Raw genomic sequence first — 22500 nt, forward strand, 5'->3', positions numbered from 1 at the left:
TCCGTCCAATAATATCATGTAGATTACCTGTGATAAAATGTACAATTTATCTAGATAAATTATTTTAATATGCATCGCAATATATTTTCTTAATTTAGGCATTTTATTTTTACACTTATGATCTAGAGTCTATTGCAAAATAAATCGAAATATTTTGGAAATGAATAAAATTTTTAAAATTTAAAAGTTCAGTATACATTTTTATTTTTGTTGTTGAATATTTTTATCATGTCTGCTTTTATAAGTAATTAAAAGAAACTCCCATCAAACTAACAAAATCTAACTTGTTTGTATAAAATGGAGATTTAGAATCCAAATTTAATGACGCCGTTGGTCGGTTCGGTACCGCGTCTCTGTCTCGTCATTCGTCATAATATGTCAAAGTCAAGCAACATTGAGCATGGTCAAGTACCAAACTTTCTTCGCGTGATGCTAATTATTTTGAAATCAAAATTTGTGTCATGTCGGGTGGTTTAGGTGCCAGAAATTCAATTCATAGGCAAAAATATGAGAATTTGTGCGGCTATGTGGTCTTATGGTATGACACTCGCTTTCGGATCGGACGGTCCTGGGTTCGAGCCTCGCGCTCGACGCATAGCTGAGTCCTTGGAAAAGACTCTTTACTCACATTCTCTCACCGTACTCAGGTGTAAAATGAGTACCTGACCGTTAACAGCGTTGTCTTTGTCCGAAAAATTGTAATATCGCCAATCAGGCGTCATGTCCCATCCTACATGTTAAATGTTGCTGTTGACCAGGGACCCCTTGTAAAGCGCTTGAGCACATTTAGTGAATATTGCGCTGTATAAAGCTTAATTTTAATTTTTTGAAAGAATTGGATCAATTTTCTGGATTGATTGTAAAGAATGAATATACTTACACCAAGACGCCACGCCGTATATTCAAAACAAACAAACAAACAAAAGAACAAAACAATAACAAAGACCCGAGTAACGTAAACTTCATTCTATCTATGTTGACAAAATCAAAATTTCACATTTATGGTTATCGTTAGCATTTGTACCATCCCAGTAAAATACATTTGTTAGGAAAATTTTATTAAGTTCAAAGATTTGCATTTTAAATGTTAAGCGTTGCTGTTAGTTTGGACTCCTTGTACTTAAAAAAAATGATTATTGAGATTTTATGAAAGCTCAATTTTTTATGTTATAATTTATAATGCTTCTTCAGTGGCGCTCCGTTGAGCCAGTGAATTATAAATAACTGTTAACGGCCATAAGCTGATCTATATGTAAAAATCACATTGAAATAAAAGATCATCTCCCATGTCTATAAAGCAAAAATATATTATTACAGAAACTGGGATAAACTTTTCCTCGGACGGTTTTTTTCCGGAAAATAAATAAGTTAAAAACAAAAACAAAAACAAACTATCTACCTCCAACTCAAGTATTTTCACAAACAAGAATTCACAAGGTTTGTAAAGCAATAACGTGCGGGAAGGACATTACTAACATCTAATGATCTGGTAAAATGACTCTCGCGAGAATAGGGGCTGCTTTAATTAATGAGGAAAAGTGAAAAACTTGATAGACTATCTTATTTTTTACTATCTAAAAATTCAAATAGTCCCAAAGAAACTAAAGAAAAAAACAAACAAAACCAAACCCCCTCCCCCCCCCCAAAACAAAACAAAAAAACAAAAACAAAACAAAAAAACGAGCAACTTTTAGCAATTTTCCTTAATATGTTGATGGCTGATGTTTACCTATTCATATCGTAAATAATTCCCTGTTCATTATCCATGCCAAACGCCCCGGATTAATGCACCAAAAATTCATGAATGAAAGAACCCAACAAACTAGGGTTAGTGTAACCTTTGATTTACCCTCCCGAATTAGTTACTTAGTGTGCTGGATGTCGTAAATTTAAGTGACTCTTTTTCCTTTTTGAAAACCTCATTGGTCTGTGATGCATAATTCTATCTAACAACCGTTAATTGTTTTTTTTTTTTTTTTGGCAGGTTACAGGTCCATTGAAAGTTACGATTACAAAAATATCCGGGCGCTTAAATGACCTAAATAGTGTCGAAAGCGCCGTTAAACACCTAAAAACAAAAAAAACAAAAAAAAAAAATCACTTTTACCCGCCGCCCCCCCTCCCCTCAACCCCGACCCTACCCAAGAAACACGGAGTCCCTCAATTTTACGACATTCGGAACACTGAATGGACTTGAGTGTAAGAATAGTCGAAGATTACCTTCAACCAAACCAGAACGTCATTCTGGTCAAATATAAATTGGATTGGCTTTATTCATCACGAAAACCGGTTTTGCCTTCCAAGCCAGAGGAGGGTGTATAGAATGAGTTGGTCAAGAGTCATTTTCAAAATGACATGGACACCAATTTCATTAAAGGTCTGAACGTGCAGGACCATACTATAAATAATAATGTGAAGTTGAATGTAAGCTTCAATTTAGTTACAAAAAAGATCAAATGAACGTTTCGGGTTTCCCCTTTATCAACAAAACAGGATGAATGAAACTACCACATCATCTCATTCATCTGTGGTGTTTCATTCATCCTGTTTTGTTGCTAAAGGGGAAACCCGAAACGTTCATTTGATCTGTTTTTGTAATTAAATTGAAGCTTACATTCAACTTCACATTATTATTTATTTCTTCGAGCTTCGAGCTTCGAGCAGCAACATTTACAGCACCATACAAGGGAGCCGTGGTGTTACTTACGATCTTAACTCACTCAATCCAAACACCGATTATATCCGTAGTTTACCCGGGTTACTTTTACCCCTGCCTATTTATTACATTTTTCTGGGACAAATTATAGGCGCAGTACATAACAAAGCTAATGTTTTAAAAAAGTTTTTACATGTTTATGATAGTTGAATAAAACTATCTATGTACATGCTCATTTTTAATAACTTTTTTTTTCCAATTTTGAGAAGTAGCAAAAATCTTTAAGATTGAGTGAGTTAAAGCTATAAAGGCTCTTAACTGAGTCATTACAGAGGACTTCAGTGAAAAAATAATATAGAACTGTTGGTGTCTTTTCCTCTCTTCTATTTCGTTTTCATCTTTTCCTCTATTGTCTCCCATCTCTTCAACTCATCCATACATTCATCCTTAGTTAATTTTCTTCTTAATCACCCTCCACTCTCCCTATCTCGTATACTCCTCATTCTCCTCTTCATATCCTTCTCTTTCTCCTTCTTGTCATCCTCCTCCTCCTCATCATCATCATCATCATCACCACATCATCATCATAATCATCACCACCATCACAACCAACAGTAACAGCAGCAACAGCGCAGCAACACCCCCTCCACCACCACCATCATCATCATTCTTCTTCTTCTTCTTCTTCTTCTTCTTCTTCTTCTTCTTCTTCTTCTTCTTCTTCTTCTTCTTCCTCTTGCATTTTTTCGTTGTTGTTCTTCGTTATCGTCACCACAACTACCATATGATTAAATGGTGATTAATTATAAAAGCATTATTTTAAACAATACAACTATCTGCAAACACCCAGGCTTCTGCCGAAAACACCATTTCCTTTTCGACAATAAATGAATAAGATAAACATGTTTTCCTGTCACGATAACAATAAGAACCTTCGTTGTATTAACAAAGGAAGATTTATATTGTCACTTCAAAATGACAGAAGGAGCTTAGAAATACACTAATGATGTGCAGTTAACCTTTCTGCATTTGCTTAGACATTGCTAGCTTCACAAAACGGTTTAGTTAGCATATAGATAGTCTAGATCTAGCATGATTTCGTCAGTCATTCTCCGCATTTATTGGCAAGCACAAGTTATTTTCGTTTATTTGTTTTTTTTTTTTTTTTTTGTTTTTTTTTTAGTTTGACATAACATAATATCAGGTTATCAGAATAAGTGCAACCAGTCAAATTATTATAAAACAATTTGAAAAAATCTACCATTTTTAATAAGGGTCAAATCTTTGACAAACTTTAAAAATTCCCAAACATCACATTTGTTAAACACTTCGTGTTGCGAGCAAAGTACTCTTCAATATCAATTATTCCTCAAGTTTTAATGATATTCTGGCACTTTTGTGGATTTTAGATACCGACTTTTTAATTTTAGTTGTTCAAGATCCAGACTTATAAGATTAGGAAACTTCCCTCGTATAGATACTGGTAGGATGAACTTGATCCGGTTGTCGAAAATCATAACACTTAGCAAATTAAATTATTTTCTTGTGATTTTGGAGTGAAATATGATAGATTAAAACAACCCGATTTTTTTATATTGCCCAATGTCTACCAAATGTGCTCTAAACGTTTCACAAGTGGACCTAAGCCAACAGCAACAATAAACATGTAGGACGAGACAAGACGCCTGTAAGGAGATATTACATTTTTTTTCGCTGTTTCTAGGAGACGGTGTTACCGGCCAGTTACTCATTTTACATATGAGTACTAGGGGAAAATATATGTAAAGACCTTTCTCCAAGCTCTCAATTCTATGTCACCCACAGCCGGCTTCGAACAAAAAACTTCCAGGTCAGAGACCGACTGGTATACCAACAAGACCAAAAAGTCGCATGGAATGCAACCGTCTAATATTTCAAAATCACTGTGCTTTTCTATAAAAGAACTAGAATTAAAATTAAAATTAAATGAACAAATTACACACACACACACACAGACACACACACACACTCACACACTCTTTCTCTCTTACACACACACACATACACAAACACACACACACACACACACACATACACACGCTTTCTTTAACGCTTTAAAAAAAAAACGGAAGTCTACACCTTACTACTATAGTTAGAAAGTGTGAGTAACGAGCTGTTCCAAGGACTCATCTTGGCACTCTCCACATTGGGATTCCAATCTTCGCACGCCGAGTATCACAATACCAAACCACAAAGCCCAATACAACCCACCCAACCAATTCATCGCTTTGCATGCGTATGAGTGTTGCCTTTATATTATTTATATAACATATTAACCTTTTTTTCAACATGTGATTCTTGAACCAAATATTCATTGCTAAAGGAATACACCGCTCCTTTCTACTTTTTATAATACTATTTTAAAATGAAACTAGTTAAAAATTGATCATCTGAAAATCTGTTTGCCAAGACCAATAACTCCTGCCTGGAGCGATCCCCAAACACTGCCGTGGCATCTCGATAGTGCGAACACATCCATTTTTAAACGTAAATAGTTCTCCGGGTTATCGGGTTTCGGATAATTACACGATTGATCAAAATGATAAATCATTATTATTATTATCCAGTCTGAAGGAAGCATAAAAGGCGGCAATATTGTTGTTTATAAAATAATATGTCGTACACAACAGACAACAAAAACGAATAAGGCTTCTTAGTAATTCGAGGATCGAGTTTATCTTCTGACATATCATGAAGTAATGCTTTTTCAGATGGAATAATAGACGCAATATAAATGTGCATTGAAAAAAAAGTAGGTTATCATTAAGCAACGTCTTCGAAACCATGATTGTAAATTCTGAAAAAAGCTACACGGTGACGCTTTTGACATATGAAAAAAATGACCTAAAATCGCCGAAAACTACAAAACTTTGATTGCTTTAATGTCAAAATATGTCGAGGATTTTCTCAAGGACGATGATGGCATTTCATGTAAAGGAAGACGGTATTAAGCTTTTCGCACTTCGGGTTTCCTCAATTAAATCACAAAATGAAAATTTTGTGTTTGATGTTTTTAGAAAATCTAATGTCCAAATTAAATTGCCAAAAATGGTGTATCTATATTCATCTTTTTAAACCATTGTGAAGCGCATTGACCATGTGGACGAATTCAACATTTCAAACACCAAATTTCAAGAATACTTTTATCATACCCCACCAATGACTTCACCTATACTTTTATTCATTATCCACATTAAAATGTATTCTATTTTTCTTCTAATGGCTGGTTCTCCAATGTAAAGATTTGACGTTAAGAAATATTATTTTAGCTAAGCTACTGATCATTATGCGTCAAGATCTGTTTTAAATAAAACTCGAAGCAGGGGGGGGGGGGGGGGTATATTTCTTGGACTCCTACGTTTTTATTTTTACACAGGACAATGAAATAGCAATGCCTCATAATATTTTTGCTCTTACGCTATTGTATAATCGGCTTTTTGCTATTTTGAAAAGGGTGTAATAATAATATACGATTCTTTCAATTCGAGTTTTATATTTAAAAATAAATGAAAGAATACGTTTATTCCAACCCTATAAGTAAGATTCTTAGATATTTAATAACCACTTGTATGGTAGTAGACTTCGATTCTCCATAATCTGTATTTTTATTCATCTATTTGAATGACAATTTGACCAAAAAAAAAAAAAAAGGAAAAAAGTTGGATTTGTATTCATGCACGATAAAAATAACTTTTTAATAAATACAAATGCATGAAAGAATCGTATATTCTAGCACCTCAATCGACCCGACAAAACACCGTTATGGGACTATGGGTCACATTTCAACTACATGGGGCAGCGTGGCTCAGCGGTACTGTCTTTGCATCGTACCCGAAAGGTACCGAGTTCGATCATCCGCCGCTGCGCTGTGTGGCATTGAGCAAGTCACCTCGCCCTAGCTCAATTTGCGGCGCTGCACTGCGGCTGATGCCTGGGTTATTCCAGTCTTCCCTTGGAATAGACCCTAGAGACAAATATCCCCTATGGGATGAATAAAGGGAATCTTATTTATTTTATTTTATCTATTTTTATTTATTTGTGTGAACTGTTTTAATTTCGGCGAACGGTCATGTATGTCTTAATTTTTACTGTCATTATATGGAGAAAAAAAACCCCAACCCAACCCCACCTCACGAACCACCCTACACGAGTTGATTGCTCAGCATGTGGTAGATAAGAACTATCCACTCCCGACTCTGTATTGGAAGCGACGCCGCAGGGAATCAGGTTGAATAAATTCTTGTCTACATAATTATGGAGAGCATTGATCACGGTGAATCATTGGAATCATCTGTATAAATGTTCAATTTCATATATTAATTTACTCACTAATTTATTATTTATTTATTAACTATTCATTTATTTATTTATTTATTTATTTATTTATTTATTTATTTGTTCATTTATTTATTTATTTATTTATTTATTTATTTATTTACTTATTTATTTATTTATTTATCTATATATCTATTTATTTATATGCGCACCTTAACTCACGTTTTGTGTTCTGTTATTTATGACTGCGGTGAGAAGTTACTCCTGCATCACTGTTTTTTGATTGCTTTACTGATAATTAATATGGAAATCAGAAATCCTGAAACATTCCCATATCAGATCAGTTGATTGCTCCGCATATGGTAGATAAAATCTATCAGACGTGGGCTCTGTAGCTAGTGGAAGCGATGCGGCCGACGAGTATTTTGTCTGAGATTGAATAAACAGCGCTATCTACACGGAGTCCTTCAATTAGGTACGACTATGTGGTCTCGTGGTATGACACTCGCTTTCGGATTCGGAAGGTCCTGGGTTCGAGCCTCGCGCTCGGCGCATAGTAGAGTCCTTGGAAAAGGCTCTTTACTCACATTCTCTCACCATACTCAGGTGTAAAATGAGTACCTGGCCGTTAACAAAAACAATTTGTAATATCGCCTAACAGGCGTCATGTCCCGTCCTACATGTTAAATGTTGCTGTTGACCAGGGAGCCCTTGTAAAGCGCTTTGTGCACATTTAGTGGATATTACGCTATATAAAACTCAATTTAATTTAATTTACGTGGAGCCGGAGTTTATCCCAGTTTCTGCATCGTGAAACGGACAATAGGAATTGCTTGCTAACCTTTGGATAGGACGCTAGTTTATGGTAAAGTACTTTCCGCCAGATCTAACAGACCCAGTTATCCATTCACTGCTGGTGGGCAAGGGTATGAGGGAGAAAAATCTCTACTGCACCCAGGATGGATCTCGGTCCCTTTGCTTGTGAAGCGAGTGCTCTACCGACTGAGCTATCGGAAGTCTCGTGATCTACATGATTATGTATAATATATTTTTCATTTTTGAATCATTGTCAAACGCGTTGGTGATGGTCGACAAGTAGATACTAGTTTGCAGGTCTGATAACTGAAATTGTTATGAGTTTATTATGAATGGAAACACAATCTAACCAAAGCAATATATTACAACATCGTTAAACGAAGCCCATAACTGCATTCAGTTATCTGACCTGCAGAAATATGTGCTCGTCGATGATGGTGAATCTTTGGAAGTCCGCAAAAAAAAAATGTCGATTTTATTTAAATAACTAAATAAATATATAAGTAGATAAATAAATAAATGAATAGACAAATGTATTAATAAATTACAATTTTTAAAAAATGACATTTTTATAACGTTCATCCTAGGATTCACCATCATTTATTTAACTATGTATATATTAATTAATTAATTAATTAATTAATTAATTAATTAATTAATTAATTAATTAATTAATTAATTAATCTCTCTATGGGAGATATGCAAACGTTGATTGACATTTTGTATTCTAATAAATTTTATGACTAGGCGAGCGGCCATAATAATAATAATAAGATGGTGTTATAAAAATTGATATGGAAGTCGGAAATTATAAATAATAATATTATTGGTCGATTGCTCAGCATGTGGTAGACCTAGGTAAAACGTATTTTAAAAACCCAACCATGAACAAACAAAACAAAACTATCAGCCGTCGTCAGCCCTATAGATAGTTCGAAGATGACGTCACTCAGGTGTTTGTTATTGTTTTTTGCCATCCGCGTTTATGAGTAATACTCACTGAACGGTATTAACCAGACTATAAACGTTCATGGATACACACAGTTTTGTGTGTTGGTCCGTTATACTTCCGGATGGCAATGTTATGAGCTCCTTAGCCAAGCGCATACTATCTATAATAATAGAGGCAGCTATCGAGTGGCTTGTCTGACTTTGAGAATAAAAATGCGTGATCTATCTGGGTTGATTACGTGCGTTTGTTTGCCCTATCCGTCACGTCACGTCTAAAAATAAAGGATGACAAATCAAAATAAACAGAAAAATATTGAACGAGATAAATATTATTTTTCTTCAATATACAAACAGATGAGAAATAATATAGAGGTGTGGAGTGTGGAGTGGGGATGTGCCAGCGCAAAACGGTGAATAAAAATATCACGGTGTCAGAGAGTCTAACTGGGGATCCAATTGACACGGCACTCTGCGCCTGGCTGAGAGAGAAAGAGAGAGAAAGAGAGAGAGAGAGAGAGAGAGAGAGAAAGAGAGAGAGTAGATAGATAGATAGATAGAGAGAGAGAGAGATTGAGAGTGAAAGAGATAGATAGATATATAGATAAATAGAGATAGAGAGAAAGAGATAGAAAGATAGATAGATAGATAGAAATTGAGAGAGAAAGAGATAGATAGATAGATAGATGAAGAGAGAGAGAGAGAGAGAGAGAGAGAGAGAGGGAGAGAGAAAGAGATAGATAGATAGATAGATAGATAGATAGAGAGAGAGAGAGAGAGAGAGAGAGAGAGAGAGAGAGAGAGAGAGAGAGAGAGAGAGAGAGAGAGAGAGAGGTAAAATACAGGGTAGGGTACCCATAAAGTCTTTTCCTGATTTCAAAGACTGATTATTTAAAAACCATTATAGATATTTAATTTTAAAAAATAAAAATAAAATTCCCTTTATTCATCCCCAAGGGGAAATTTGTCTTATGGGTCTATTCCAAGGGAAGGCTGGAATAATCCAGGCGTCAGCCGCAGAGCAGCGTCGCAAAGTGAGCTAGGGTGAGGTGACTTGCTCAAGGTCACACAGCGCAAGGCGGGTGATTTAACTCTGTACTTTTCGGGTAGGAAGCAAAGACTGTACCCCTGAGCCACGCTGCCCCTTTTTAAATTTTTAAATTTTTTTTTTAAATAAAAAATAAATAAATTGCATCTGGTTTTCGCATTTCCCAAGGAAAAATCATATTGACGTCTAAATACAAACACATTTGTGCTCATTAGTCATCAACCCGCAATACACATCATCAAATTTAGCCAAATCAATCAATTTATATATATAGCGCAATATCCACTAAATGTGCTCAAAGCGCTTTAAAAGGGGTCCCTGTCCGAGAGTAACATTTAACATTTAGGACAAGACATAACACCTGTAAGACGATTTTAGAAAAAAAAAATTTTTCGGACAGGGACAACGCTGTTAACGGCCAGGTACTCATTTTACACCTGAGTACGGTGAGAGAATGTGAGTAAAGAGCCTTTTCCAAGGACTCAACTATGCGCCCAGCGAGTCTCGAACCCAGGACCTTCCGATCCGAAAGCGAGTGTCATACTACAAGACCACATAGCCGCACTAAACTTAACATACATCATTTTTCTATCCATATATTTCAGAATGACAAAAAGCGACACAAATTATCTATTTTGTGAAATGTGATTGCGCGAAAAAAAGCGTCAAAGTCAAAGATGGTTTAACAAGTTTTCATTGTCCAGTTTTCAGATCATTAAAGGAAAAAGACTTTAAAAAACTGGATAATTCCCCAGAGACTACTACCCAAGAGCAGCCCAGAGCCGAAAGGTGAGCAATAAGTGTTTTACATCTCTTATTCGAGGAAAAAACAAGATGCATGTCGGGACCACGGGTCTAAGTGCAATGAATAACCCATTCGGAACATCTGCTGCTCACCATGATTGATAAAAATAGATTCAATACACATTTATTTACAGAGCAATGGTCGTTGTGATGGTAAAAGAAACTGATGGTTTTTTATGAAATTGATCTCTATGATGATGATGATGATGATAACGATGATGATGATGACAATGATAATACGAGTGATAAACAGAATAGATACGCCGGGACTAGCAAGGTGGCTTAAATTAAGATGGGTGCATCCATGTGCTTAGTTTCATTACCATGTTACCCCTACGTCCTTTTTAATAACCTTTTAAGGCTGTAATTTGTGTAGAATTCTCGTAATTTACGACGAATTATGGTAATAATGTTTGATAACGTTAAAATATTATTATAACTATCATCACCAGATGATCATTATCCCACCAGTAGCATTACCACCACCATCACCACCACCACAACCATTCCGACGGGCATCACAGGTAAGTCCATTTTTTAATAAGTAAAGCGATCAATTATCATTATCATCATCATCATCATCATCATCATCATCATCATCATCATCATCATCATCATCATCATCATCATCATCATCATCATCATCATCATTTTTTTCTTCTTCTTCTTCTTCTTCTTCTTCTTCTTCTTCTTCTTCTTCTTCTTCTTCTTCTTCTTCTTCTTCTTCTTCTTCTTCTTCTTCTTCTTCTTCTTCTTCTTCTTTATCATCAATCATCTCCAACAAACATTCACAATTTCTTTCCAAGCTTTTATAAATACATTCATCTATGTCATCTAAAACCGGCGCCTTCATTACAAATCGGAATTCAATTGGAATGCCAGGCGAATTTTGAAAACGTCTTTGGAAAAATATATCTAAACTCTATACGCCCATTCGCCGTTTGAAATTTTAAAATTCTTATGAAAAAATGGGCGAAAATCTTTCTCAAAACGAACGATCTAGAGACCCGCGCCCCCTCTCCCCCCGGCCTTCCACAAATAATGGAATTAAAAAGGAAAATACAAAAATGTAACCCATAGTCTTAAAACGGTATTATGTCGGAACGAACCATATGCTTAAAAGCCGAATTAAATGTTAAACTTGTCAAAAATATAAATAGTTGGCATTATCACCCTAAAATATGGTATCCATTCTCCTCAATAAAACATACAAACTCAACAAGTCTGATATTTCTGGCTATAAATTCAATTTTCAACAATTTAAACCAACCCGACTTAATACCGTTTTGAGGCGAAGGATCACAAATGCATGCAGGGTTGAGAAGTAGAATAACATCTATCCATTCTATATAGTGGCGATTGATTTACCTTTAAATGTCTCGTTACATCCCTCCATCAATCATGTTAAGAATAATATTTTTCTGCGATTGTTTTTCGAAGGTTTTATTTATTTTTTTTATTGTCAGTTTTTCATTTGATGTTTGTAAATAGGGAAATGAAAGAAAAAATAAATGATAAGACAGGAGGAAGAGAAAAAAAAGATTGTTTACAAAATAAATGATCGTGACAGGGGATTTATTTTTGGCCTTTACAGGATAAGGTTACCCAGAAAAAAATCATAAATAAATCAACCAAATAACAGTCATGTCTCCATAAACCTGTCACTGACACCGACGTTGCCATTTTGTGTAATAAGTACCTGAAATTAGAGAATTCGAGAATATCATGATGATCATCATCATCATCGCCATCATGATCATCAAAATTAACATCATTTGATGAATGCACTGTTCAGAAGAGATATTCCTAAGAGCGCCATTTTTGAGCAGTCAATTATCCTGAGTACGGTGAGAGAATGTGAGTAAAGAGCCTTTTCCAAGGACTCAACTATGCGCCGAGCGCGAGGCTCGAACCTAGGACCTTCCGATCTGAAAGCGAGGTCATACCACTAGACCACATAGCCGCACAAAAAGACAACGTACAGTGTTGCAACAAGACTAAGACCTAGTGCGTGCTAAAAGAATCTCCTCTGGATAAACAACTCGTTTTCGAAATTCGCCGAGACATGAACGATTGCCCAAGAAAAAAACCCTGACCCAATCTCTGTATCTACCTCAATTGATTTAAGTCTTACACTTCACCACGACCAAAATCGTACTCAATAATTTGACAAATAACTAGCCTGGGGGTACTGAACGGATTGAAGGTTTGAGCGGACCGCTGGGCGGTTAGAATTATGTTGCTGTACAATGACAAAAAATGTGTTTCGAACTTTGGCCATATTTCGTGTAGCGAAAGATTAAAAATTATCCCCAACTTGTCAACAAGACTTGAATTAGATCTAATATGAATTAAAAAAAGAAGAAATGCCAAACTTGGAACTATTCGGGCTAAAAACCCTTCGTCAGTCAATATCAAAAACAATGAAAAAAAAAGTTAATACAGCACTTTAAATCTTGACAGACGACAGAGGAAAATGTAGCTCGTCTAATCGGGAAAATACGATGTCGAAATGTCGTTGTTTACTGTTTTTGTTATAGGATGGCGAAGGGTTTTAAGCCCGAAACGTTCCCTGTGTGACATTTCGTTCTTTTTTGAAGCTGTCAGATTCATTTTTGCACAAAACTTTTATTGTCCACGGATCCTATCTAGTAGCTTAGTTTTCGCTTTGAATCTAGTACGAATTCAAAATATGGGTCAAGTTTATGACTTTTTGGAGATAGAGATAAAGGGAGTAAATCTGACTCATGAATGAACAACACAAAACAAACGACGTTTCGGCCCTTGGCCTTTATCAAGTAAACACAGAATACATATATATTAATATTAGATTGTTTCCTTGATAAAGGCCAAGGGCCGAAACGTCGTTTGTTTTGTGTTGTTCATTCATGAGTCAGATTTACTCCCTTTATCTCTATCTCCAAAAAGTCATAAACTTGACCCATATTTTGAATTCGTACTAGATTCAAAGCGAATACTAAGCTACTAGATAGGATCCGTGGACAATAAAAGTTTTGTGCAAAAATGAATCTGACAGCTTCAAAAAAGAACGAAATGTCACACAGGAAACGTTTGGGGCTTAAAACCCTTGGCCTTTATCAAGTAAACACAGAATACATATATATTAATATTAGATTGTTTCCTTGATAAAGGCCAAGGGCCGAAACGTCGTTTGTTTTGTGTTGTTCATTCATGAGTCAGATTTACTCCCTTTATCTTTATCTCCATTTTATTGACTCATTTAGGCACCTCTTTTTATTAGATTTATGACTTTTTGAGAAGTCGAGGGTCTTCTGTGTGGTCTAGTGGTATGACACTTGCCTTTGGATCGGAAAGTCCAGGGTTCGAGTCCTGCTTTGAGCGGGCCATAGTTGAGTCCTTGGAAAAAGGCTCTTTACTCACATTCTCTATAATCGTACTCGGGTGAAAATGAGTACCTGATCTATAACAGCGTTGTCTCTGTCCGAAAATAATGTAATATTGCCTACATGTTAAGTGTTGCTGTTGGCTTGGGATCTCTTGTAAAGCGACGTGAACACGTTGAGTGGATATTAAACAAACAAACAAAACAAAATTCCCTTTATTCATCCCATGGGGGGAATGTTTCTCTAAGGTCTATTCCAAGGGAAAACTGGCATAACTCTGGCGTCAGCCGCAATGCAGCGCCGCAAATTGAGCTAGGACGAGGTGACTTGCTCAAGGCCACACAGCGCAGCGGCGGGTGATCGAGCCCGGTGTTTTCGGGTAGGAAGCAAGACCGTACAGCTGAACCACGCTGCTCTATATAAACGCTCAAAGCTTTTGTTGTTGTATATTTATAAAGTAAAACATTTTCTGGGCAAAATGAGTAAAGAGTGTTTTGTCAGCGTACGACTCAGTATGGGATAGAACTGGCGGGTAGTAGTGTGGCGGGGACGTGCGATGCCAGTCCAGCCCATCCCCCACGTGTTTTTCTTTCCACTCACAACGACGAGAACCATGGGATCAATAGTGATCGCTTCCTCCTCCTCCTGGTCCCCCTTTGCTCTTCTCTTCTCTTATATTTTTTATACGACTGGTGGGTGAGATGTGACTTGTTGTAGGTATGTACTGATAGATCGATAGTGATCGCAGTCCTATTTGAGTTACTCAGTCGTTCTACTCTTCTTTGCCAAGAGTTTACTTTTGTATCCTACCTTCTTGTGTTATCCGTGTTGTGATTCATTCGTTGTTTAAGTCGAAACATTAAGGGATAAGATGCCGATGACGTCATTCAATTATTTGTTGTTATCTTTTTTTTGCCAGCCAGAAGTGTGATCACGACTTACCCAAATCTCTCTAATAGTAATCAAGGTTATATTATTGTTATATATTTCATGTGGTTTAATCGTCTTTGTTTCGGCAGGCATTTTAACGCAAATAATCTATAAAATTGTGATTGTGTTCGACCTTACATTGTAGTTTGTTGGATTCTTATTTTACCATCTAAGAAGTGACCAATTCTGAGTCTTTCTTACAAGCTCTAAGCATTGACGTTACAGAACAGGCTTTGTCTTATTTACATATTTATTTATTACTCTGTGCCACCCACTCAGTGACAGAACAGTCTTTGTCTTTGATTGTTTACATTTTTATTTGTTAATTTCGTGACACCCAGTGTTCATATAATAACTACTTTTCCACGTAACAGGAAACATAAAATTGATGAAGTTCTTCTTTGCTGCGTCGGGAAATGTTTTTCGTTGAAGTCATGTATTGAATATGTTTAATATCACGTGGAATAGAGACGAAGGACATAGAGGTATGATATTAATTTATTGTGTTGATTATGAGTTCATTTTTATTCCTTATCAAAATAATGTGTTCATATGTATTGGTCTAGAATGTTCAACATTTTATATTAATTTTTAATACAATGAAAATACACTAAAAAGCGACACCTCCGTTTTAAATCCATCTACGAGAGGAACACCTAGTGCGGCTATGTGATCTTGTGGTATGACACTCACTTTCGGATCGGAAGGTCCTGGGTTCGAGCCTCGCTCGGCGCCTAGTTGAGTCCTTGGAAAAGGCTATTTACGCACATTATCTCACCGTACTCAGGTGTAAAATGAGTACCTGGTCGTTCACAGCGTTGTCTTTGTCCGAAAAAAAATTTGTAATATCGCCTAGCAGGTGTCCTGTCCTGTCCTACATGTTAAATGTTGCTGTTGGCCAGGGAGCTCTTTGAAAGCGCGTTGAGCACGTTTAGTGGATATTGCGCTTTCTCAATTCAACGCCTAGGACAAAATGACAAAAAAACTCAGAGATCAAAATAAAACATTCTCATAGTAATAAAAACATTTACAATATTTTTTTTGGTAAAAGAGCAGTAAATAGAAAAAAAGGCACACAATGAATAACTTGTATAAAAGATTTCTTTACATTCTCAAAAGAATGTGTTACCAAGTGGTCATTAACACCTATTGAACAAAAATACTATTTAGTCTTGGGGGTCCCGAAAGTTCAGATGGTAGAACACTCGCTTCACACTCAAAGGGACAGTGATCGATCCCGGGCAAAGTCGAGATTTCTTTTGACCCCCCTGTCCACTCAGCAATGATAGGGTAGCTGGGTCTGTCTGGCGGAAAATAATTTGCGAAAGACTAACTTCCTAACAATAGGATAGCTAACAATTGTTATTAATTGTCCTTTTCACGTTATAGAAACCGGGATAAACTCAGGCTCTATGGCCTTAGTGACTCTCCAATGGGTTATTTATTTATGTTACTACTTTTGGAGTGGGTATAATACTGAAATCATTGTAATATTGATCTCAATTCAGGACAAGAATTGCTCATTGAAAAATGTGAATCATTCGTGTGAATACACTCATGTTATGACTCAGCTATTTTTGTTTTCTGTAGATGATTCTACTATTATTTATTATTGCCTTGTGCTCGTGGATGTTTTCCGATAACAAATTCTAGTTGTTCTCGATATGCCGGACTATCAATATCAATATGCCCTCTCTCCCCTATCACTCATGTACTCTGCGTCTCCTTGACGGCTCTCCGGTCTCCCCCCCCCCTTCTCCTCCTCCTCGTCCTCCTCCTCCTCCTCGTCCTCCTCCTCCTCCTCCTCCTCCCTCTCTCTCTCTCTCTCTCTCTCTCTCTCTCTCTCTCTCTCTCTCTCTCTCTCTCTTCGCGATTTCTATATCTTACCTGTCTTTCCTATTCATTTTCTCATTGATTGGCATTGCCTGAAAATTTCAACCCATTGGGATTGGCGAGTAAAAAAATTTCAAAATCCATACCCCTTTCAACTTCTATCTATCTATCTATCTATCTATCTATCTATCTATCTATCTATCTATCTATCTATCTATCTATCTATCTATCTATCTATCTATCTATCTATCTATCTATATATCTATCTATCTATCTATCTACTTATCTGTCTGTATATCTATCTATCTATCTATTTATTTATCTATCTGGCCGTTAACAGCATTGTCTCTGTCCGGAAAAAATGTAATATCGCCTAACAGGCGTCATGACTCGTCCTACATGTTAAGAGTTGCTGCTGGTCTGGGACCCCTTTTAAAGCGCTTTCAGCACGTTAGTGGTTTTTGCTCTTTATAAAAGCTCTCGTGTAGTTTATCGATTTATCTATCTATCTATCTATCTATCTATCTATCTATCTATCTATCTATCTATCTATCTATCTATCTATCTATCTATCTATCTATCTATCTACCTTTTCCTAAAGGCTGAAATGTGTCCAGATTTTTATGGGGGGAAAAAGGAAAAAGTGTACACACCAACATCAAAACAATGTAGCTTATGCCTGGAAGAAAAATATACTATAATCAAACAACCTCATGAAGCCACACTCAACATGAAAAGTGAGATCTACGGAAGGTGTCCCCATTGGCGTAAATTCTTGTTAAGCAACTTTAAACCGGAACCACTTCAAGAAACAACAACAGTCAACAAAACAACTCAGTCCTGACGATGGCAAATTAAGCCTGAAACATTAATGTAGACTGCCTCAAACATTGTGGTAAATATTTTAAATAATAATAATTCGCTCCATTACTGCATGTCGAGCACTTTTCGTACCATATTTGTATCAAACACAATTCAATATCTATCTACCTATCTATCTATCCATCTCTCTCTCTCTCTCTCTCTCTCTCTCTCTCTCTCCTTCTATCTACCTATCTCTCTTCCTCTCATTTTGTTCATTTATATACATTTCGTATAATATACTAACCACCCAATCAATCGCTCTCTCACCCCCATCCCCATTTTAAAGACCTTTTTGCAGTTACTTTTACTATATATACACATACTCAGACATACGCACACGGACACACATACACAAACATATACGCATCCTCTCCATTCTCTCTCTCTCTCTCATTCTTTCTCTCTCTCTCCCCCCCCCCCCTCTCTCTCTCCTTATCTCGCGCCACTTCTTGCATCCACACTCGACGCCTTTCCTCACATTAACTTTATTTCCACATTTGACAAAATGTGATATTTTGTAAATTTACATATTTGTTTGTGTTTTTGTTTACTGTCTCCTGACGAAGGCCAAGGGCCGAAACGTTGTTTGTTTTGTGTTGTTCCCTTATATATGAGTCACATCTGCTCACTTTATATTTTATCTCCATTTTATTGGCTCATTTAGGCACCTCTAGCTTTAATATATATCGTTATTTTTTCCTTCGCGCTTCAAGCAGCAACATTTTCATTCTTCTCTAATCCATTATCAACATAGTTATTAAAACGTTGACATTTCTTGCCGTTCTTGAAGAGGCGTGGGGAGAGTTCCAAATATCAACGGTCTTGGAAATAGGATTCAATAGTCTGATGTCACGTCGCCCAGCAACGAGCAACTTGGTTCTAAACAAAGAAAACCAGTATATTTATTCTCCATGTTGGCTAGACCGTTTTCACGTGTCAATTGATCAGAATGTAAAAAAGTAAAAACATGATCAGATTTATAATGTTTTTCTTCTCTGGACACACTTTTATGCTCGTTGGAGTAGTATTTCATAATGACATTCGCCATTGTTCCGATAGTTTAGAACCAGTTGCTAAGTTACTATGCGTCATTACGAGGGAAGTGACGTCATGACTATTGAGTCTATTAAAGAGTGGCATTGTGGTCGAACACCGGTCTTTGACTTTGAAGATTTTAAAGACCCTGCCTTTTGTTGACGTCAAAACATCATATTTGAAAAACTCCCTGGAATCCAAGTTGTCATTCGTGTATACGATCTTGTAAATTTGAATTAGATCACCTCTAAGTCTTCTGTACTTTAAAGAAGGACGTGAAAGGCGTTCCAATCTTTCCTTATAAGACGGATATGACGATTCAGCGACAGTCCTTTATGCAACGGGTTCCATATGTAACACGCTTCAACAGTCGTAACGTCACTTCCCTCGTAATGACGCATGGTAACTTAGTAACTGGCTCTAAACTATCGGAACAATGGCGGGCGCCCTTAAGAAATTTTTCTCCGACGAGCATAAAAGCGTATCCAGGGGGAAAAAAACATAAATCTGATCATGTTTTGACTTTTACACATTCTGATCACATGAAGACTAAAAAGTACCGATTTTCTTTGTCTAGAACCACGATGGCCGAGGTTGCTGGGCGACGTGACATCAGACTATTGAATCCAATTGGTATACTCCAAATTGGGCGTCACTAAAGTCTTAAATAAAGTTAAAAAGATAGTACAATCGAAATGAGAGAAACTTCGTTTTATAATTCCAACCGACTAATTTGCTCTTTTAATTATATCATTAATATGTAGATCAAATTTGAGAGTGGGATCAAATGTCACGCTAACATCCTTCTCCGAAAACACTTCAATCAAAGAATTATCATGTTCTTCATCAGTGAAATAGATATTTTTAGGATTATATTCTCCAATATGTAAAATCGTGACATTTAGAAATATCAAAATTTAACTCCCAATCCTTTGACTAAGCAAATAAAGACACAAATAAAGACCGGCTGAAGGACGTCAAATTCATTCCATCTATTTGAGTCAGTGCCCCTACATTATGTCCGTCGCTGCGTATAACCAAGCATCTCTTCACATACACACCAAAGACTGCGCAACAATTAATGTTTTCCCTTATCACTCAATCTTGGGAGCCCGGTAGTTCAGTTTGCAGAACACTCGCTTCACACGCAAAGAGACCGTTATCAATTCCCATGTTCATCCAGCAGTAATGGGTAGCTGGTTCTTTTAGATCTAGCGGAAAGTACTTTGCGATATAATAATAACGTCCCATCCAAAGGGCAGCTAGCAATGGCTGTTGTCATTGAACTCTATAGAAACCGAGACAAATCCGGGATTGGCCTGTGGCTGTGAGGGCCTACTTTTTATCATCCTGTCTTGAATATTTCAATTCTCAGTCGGAGGAAGTCGGGAGGAGATTTGCTTGCATTGTGCGTATATACATAAAACCCACCAGCTCACAAATCTAAGACATGATGAACCCCAAAAATCGATGAGCACTTGGAATGCACGTAGTGCCTCGAAGCAATTATCGTCATTTCAGTTATGAAACATCGATTGGCCACATAAACACACAAAGGTGTGACACCACACTACACTACGCCACTCACAGGAATCAAATTATGAGATTGCTATGTAAGTATGCAGTTCTATATAAATCGATAATAAACTTGGTGAAATATGTAAGTTGTATGTGAAGGAGTTTTGAAATAGTGTCTATGAAACACTGCCAGACAATGCAAGAAAGAAAAAATGCTAGAAAAAAAAAACATCGAAAAAAAATACTAGAAAAAAAAATAAACATCGAAAAAAAATACTAGAAAAAAAAATAAACATCGAAAGAAAAATTTAGCTGATTTTCTTTCTTTCTTTTCTTCTTTTTCTTGTATTTTCATTAAATGCTTTGTCTGCCATTGTTCATTGTTTCATACGCACTTTTAAAGATCTTTATCCTGGGTGGAGTTCCTGACCTCCCATAGTGGGCAGGGAGGTACTTGCTGTGTCTTCTATCCCCTGGTAATTCTCACTAAACTGTATTAACTAGACTATAAACGTTTAAGGTTACACATCGTTTTGTGTTGGTCCGTTGTACTTCCGGATGGCAATGTTGTGAGCTTCTTAGCCAAGAAAACACTATCTATACATAACGCATCTCCATGCTCGCTGCGCTTTATAATCCTTCATTCATTACACCCTGCTACAAGGAATCAATTTTCCATTTTTTACAAGTTGTCAGTTGGCTCCGCTTTCTGGACAACTGATAGAAGGCTCGTACCGTCGTTGCTATAGATAGTATGTGCTTGGCCAAGAAGCTCACAACATTGCCATCCGGAAGTATAACGGACCAACACACAAACCTATGTGTAACCTTGAACTTTTATAGTTTGGTTAATACAGTTTAGTGGGAATTACTCATAAACGCGGATGGCAAAAAGCAATAACAAAGACCTGAGTGACGTCAATTTCATACTATCTATTACACTATGACCGTCGCTTTCAATTGCTGTCTTTCTTATTCATTTATTACTCGTTAAATATCAATGACTAAAACTATTTTCTTCAGATCTTTTAACCTATGGAGCTAGGCAAGTTAAAATTTTCTCTATCTATCTATCTATCTATCTATCTATCTATCTATATATCTATCTATCTATCTATCTATCTATCTATCTATCTATCTATCTATCTATCTATCTATCTATCTATCTATCTATCAATCTATCTATCTATCTATCTATCTATCTATCAATCAATCTATCAATCTATCTATCAATCTATCAATCTATCAATCTATCTATCAATCTATCAATCTATCTATCTATCTATCTATCTATCTATCTATCTATCTATCTATCTGTCTATCTATCTATCTATCTATTTATCGATTCATCTGTCTATCTATCTATCTATCTATCTATTTATCTATATATCTATGTATTTATCTATTGATCTATCTATCTATTTATCTACCTATTCATCTGTCTATCTATCTATCTATCTATCTATCTTTCTATTTATCGATCTATCTATCTATCTTATCTATCATTCATACCCGTGCCAAACGGTGTGTAAAAAGCTCTATCTATTTGACAAACCCAGGGACAGAGTTTTGCGATCATTGTCATCCATCCACACATTGAACATGCTCAGCATCGTTTGACTTTTGTAACAAGACGAGTCATCGCATTACTGAACAGTCGAATCAAACTACAACAGACTACAATCTTCGCAATAATACTGACGTAACTGAAATTTCACAATCCTTAAAATCTAAATAGAAAGCTCTTTGATCAAGCGGAAGGAATAAGGGAAATGAATTTCATCGATATTTGACAACCACTTTCCTTCTCATGTCTAATATTCTCATGTCTTGAAAAACCCAGTTTCCTTTTGTCTAATATTCTCTTGTAATGAATCCATCCCATCTTCACAACAACAACAACAACAACAACAACAACAACGACAAAAGAATATGAGCCGATATTTTCTGTCAAAGATACCTCCTGTCTAATTCGCTTAGATTATTTTTCTTTCTGCGCTCTCATGTTTTGCTCGCTACACTTAATTTCCGTTTCCATCAAGGTTGAAACACGATCTCAAGATTCGGGCCGTCTCTGCACGTAGCAATGTGGCGGTTCCTTTCGTGACAACGTTATGACTTTTGAAATGAAAATTGTGACCAATAAATATATCTCCGACGAGCATTAAAGCGTATCCAGAGGAAAAAAAACAACAATAAAAATTGTGACCAATCGCCTCAATACAATATGGTATCGGGATGGAACTGATGCATAAAATTCAATTTTAATATAAAATGTACAGAATAGGAATTGAAAATTAAAGTGTTTATCGAGAAGAATGGGTTCTTGTTTTCACATCATTCTGTCTTTAACCAGTTAACTGGCATAT

General features: G+C 36.3%; 2 protein-coding genes across 2 annotated transcripts in view; both read left to right on the forward strand.

Annotated features, from left to right (window-relative positions):
• LOC144971486 (tubulin beta chain-like) overlaps window positions 1–186 on the forward strand; it is a 38685-nt gene extending 38499 nt beyond the window's left edge. The window contains exon 11 of the mRNA XM_078912447.1: window positions 1–186. This exon is cut by the window's left edge and continues 759 nt beyond it. The gene's annotated coding sequence lies outside the window, so the exon portion shown is untranslated.
• A 14435-nt stretch (window positions 187–14621) lies between these two features.
• Window positions 14622–22500, forward strand: part of LOC144971488 (uncharacterized) — a 113125-nt gene continuing 105246 nt past the window's right edge. Inside the window, exon 1 of the mRNA XM_078912448.1 lies at window positions 14622–15366. The gene's annotated coding sequence lies outside the window, so the exon portion shown is untranslated. The remainder of the gene's footprint in view (window positions 15367–22500) is intronic.

The sequence above is a fragment of the Berghia stephanieae genome, chromosome 4, assembly GCF_034508935.2.
Source record: "Berghia stephanieae isolate SIO BIC M18660-M18661 chromosome 4, UCSD_Bste_1.3, whole genome shotgun sequence".
Taxonomy (NCBI): Eukaryota; Metazoa; Mollusca; class Gastropoda; order Nudibranchia; family Aeolidiidae; genus Berghia; species Berghia stephanieae.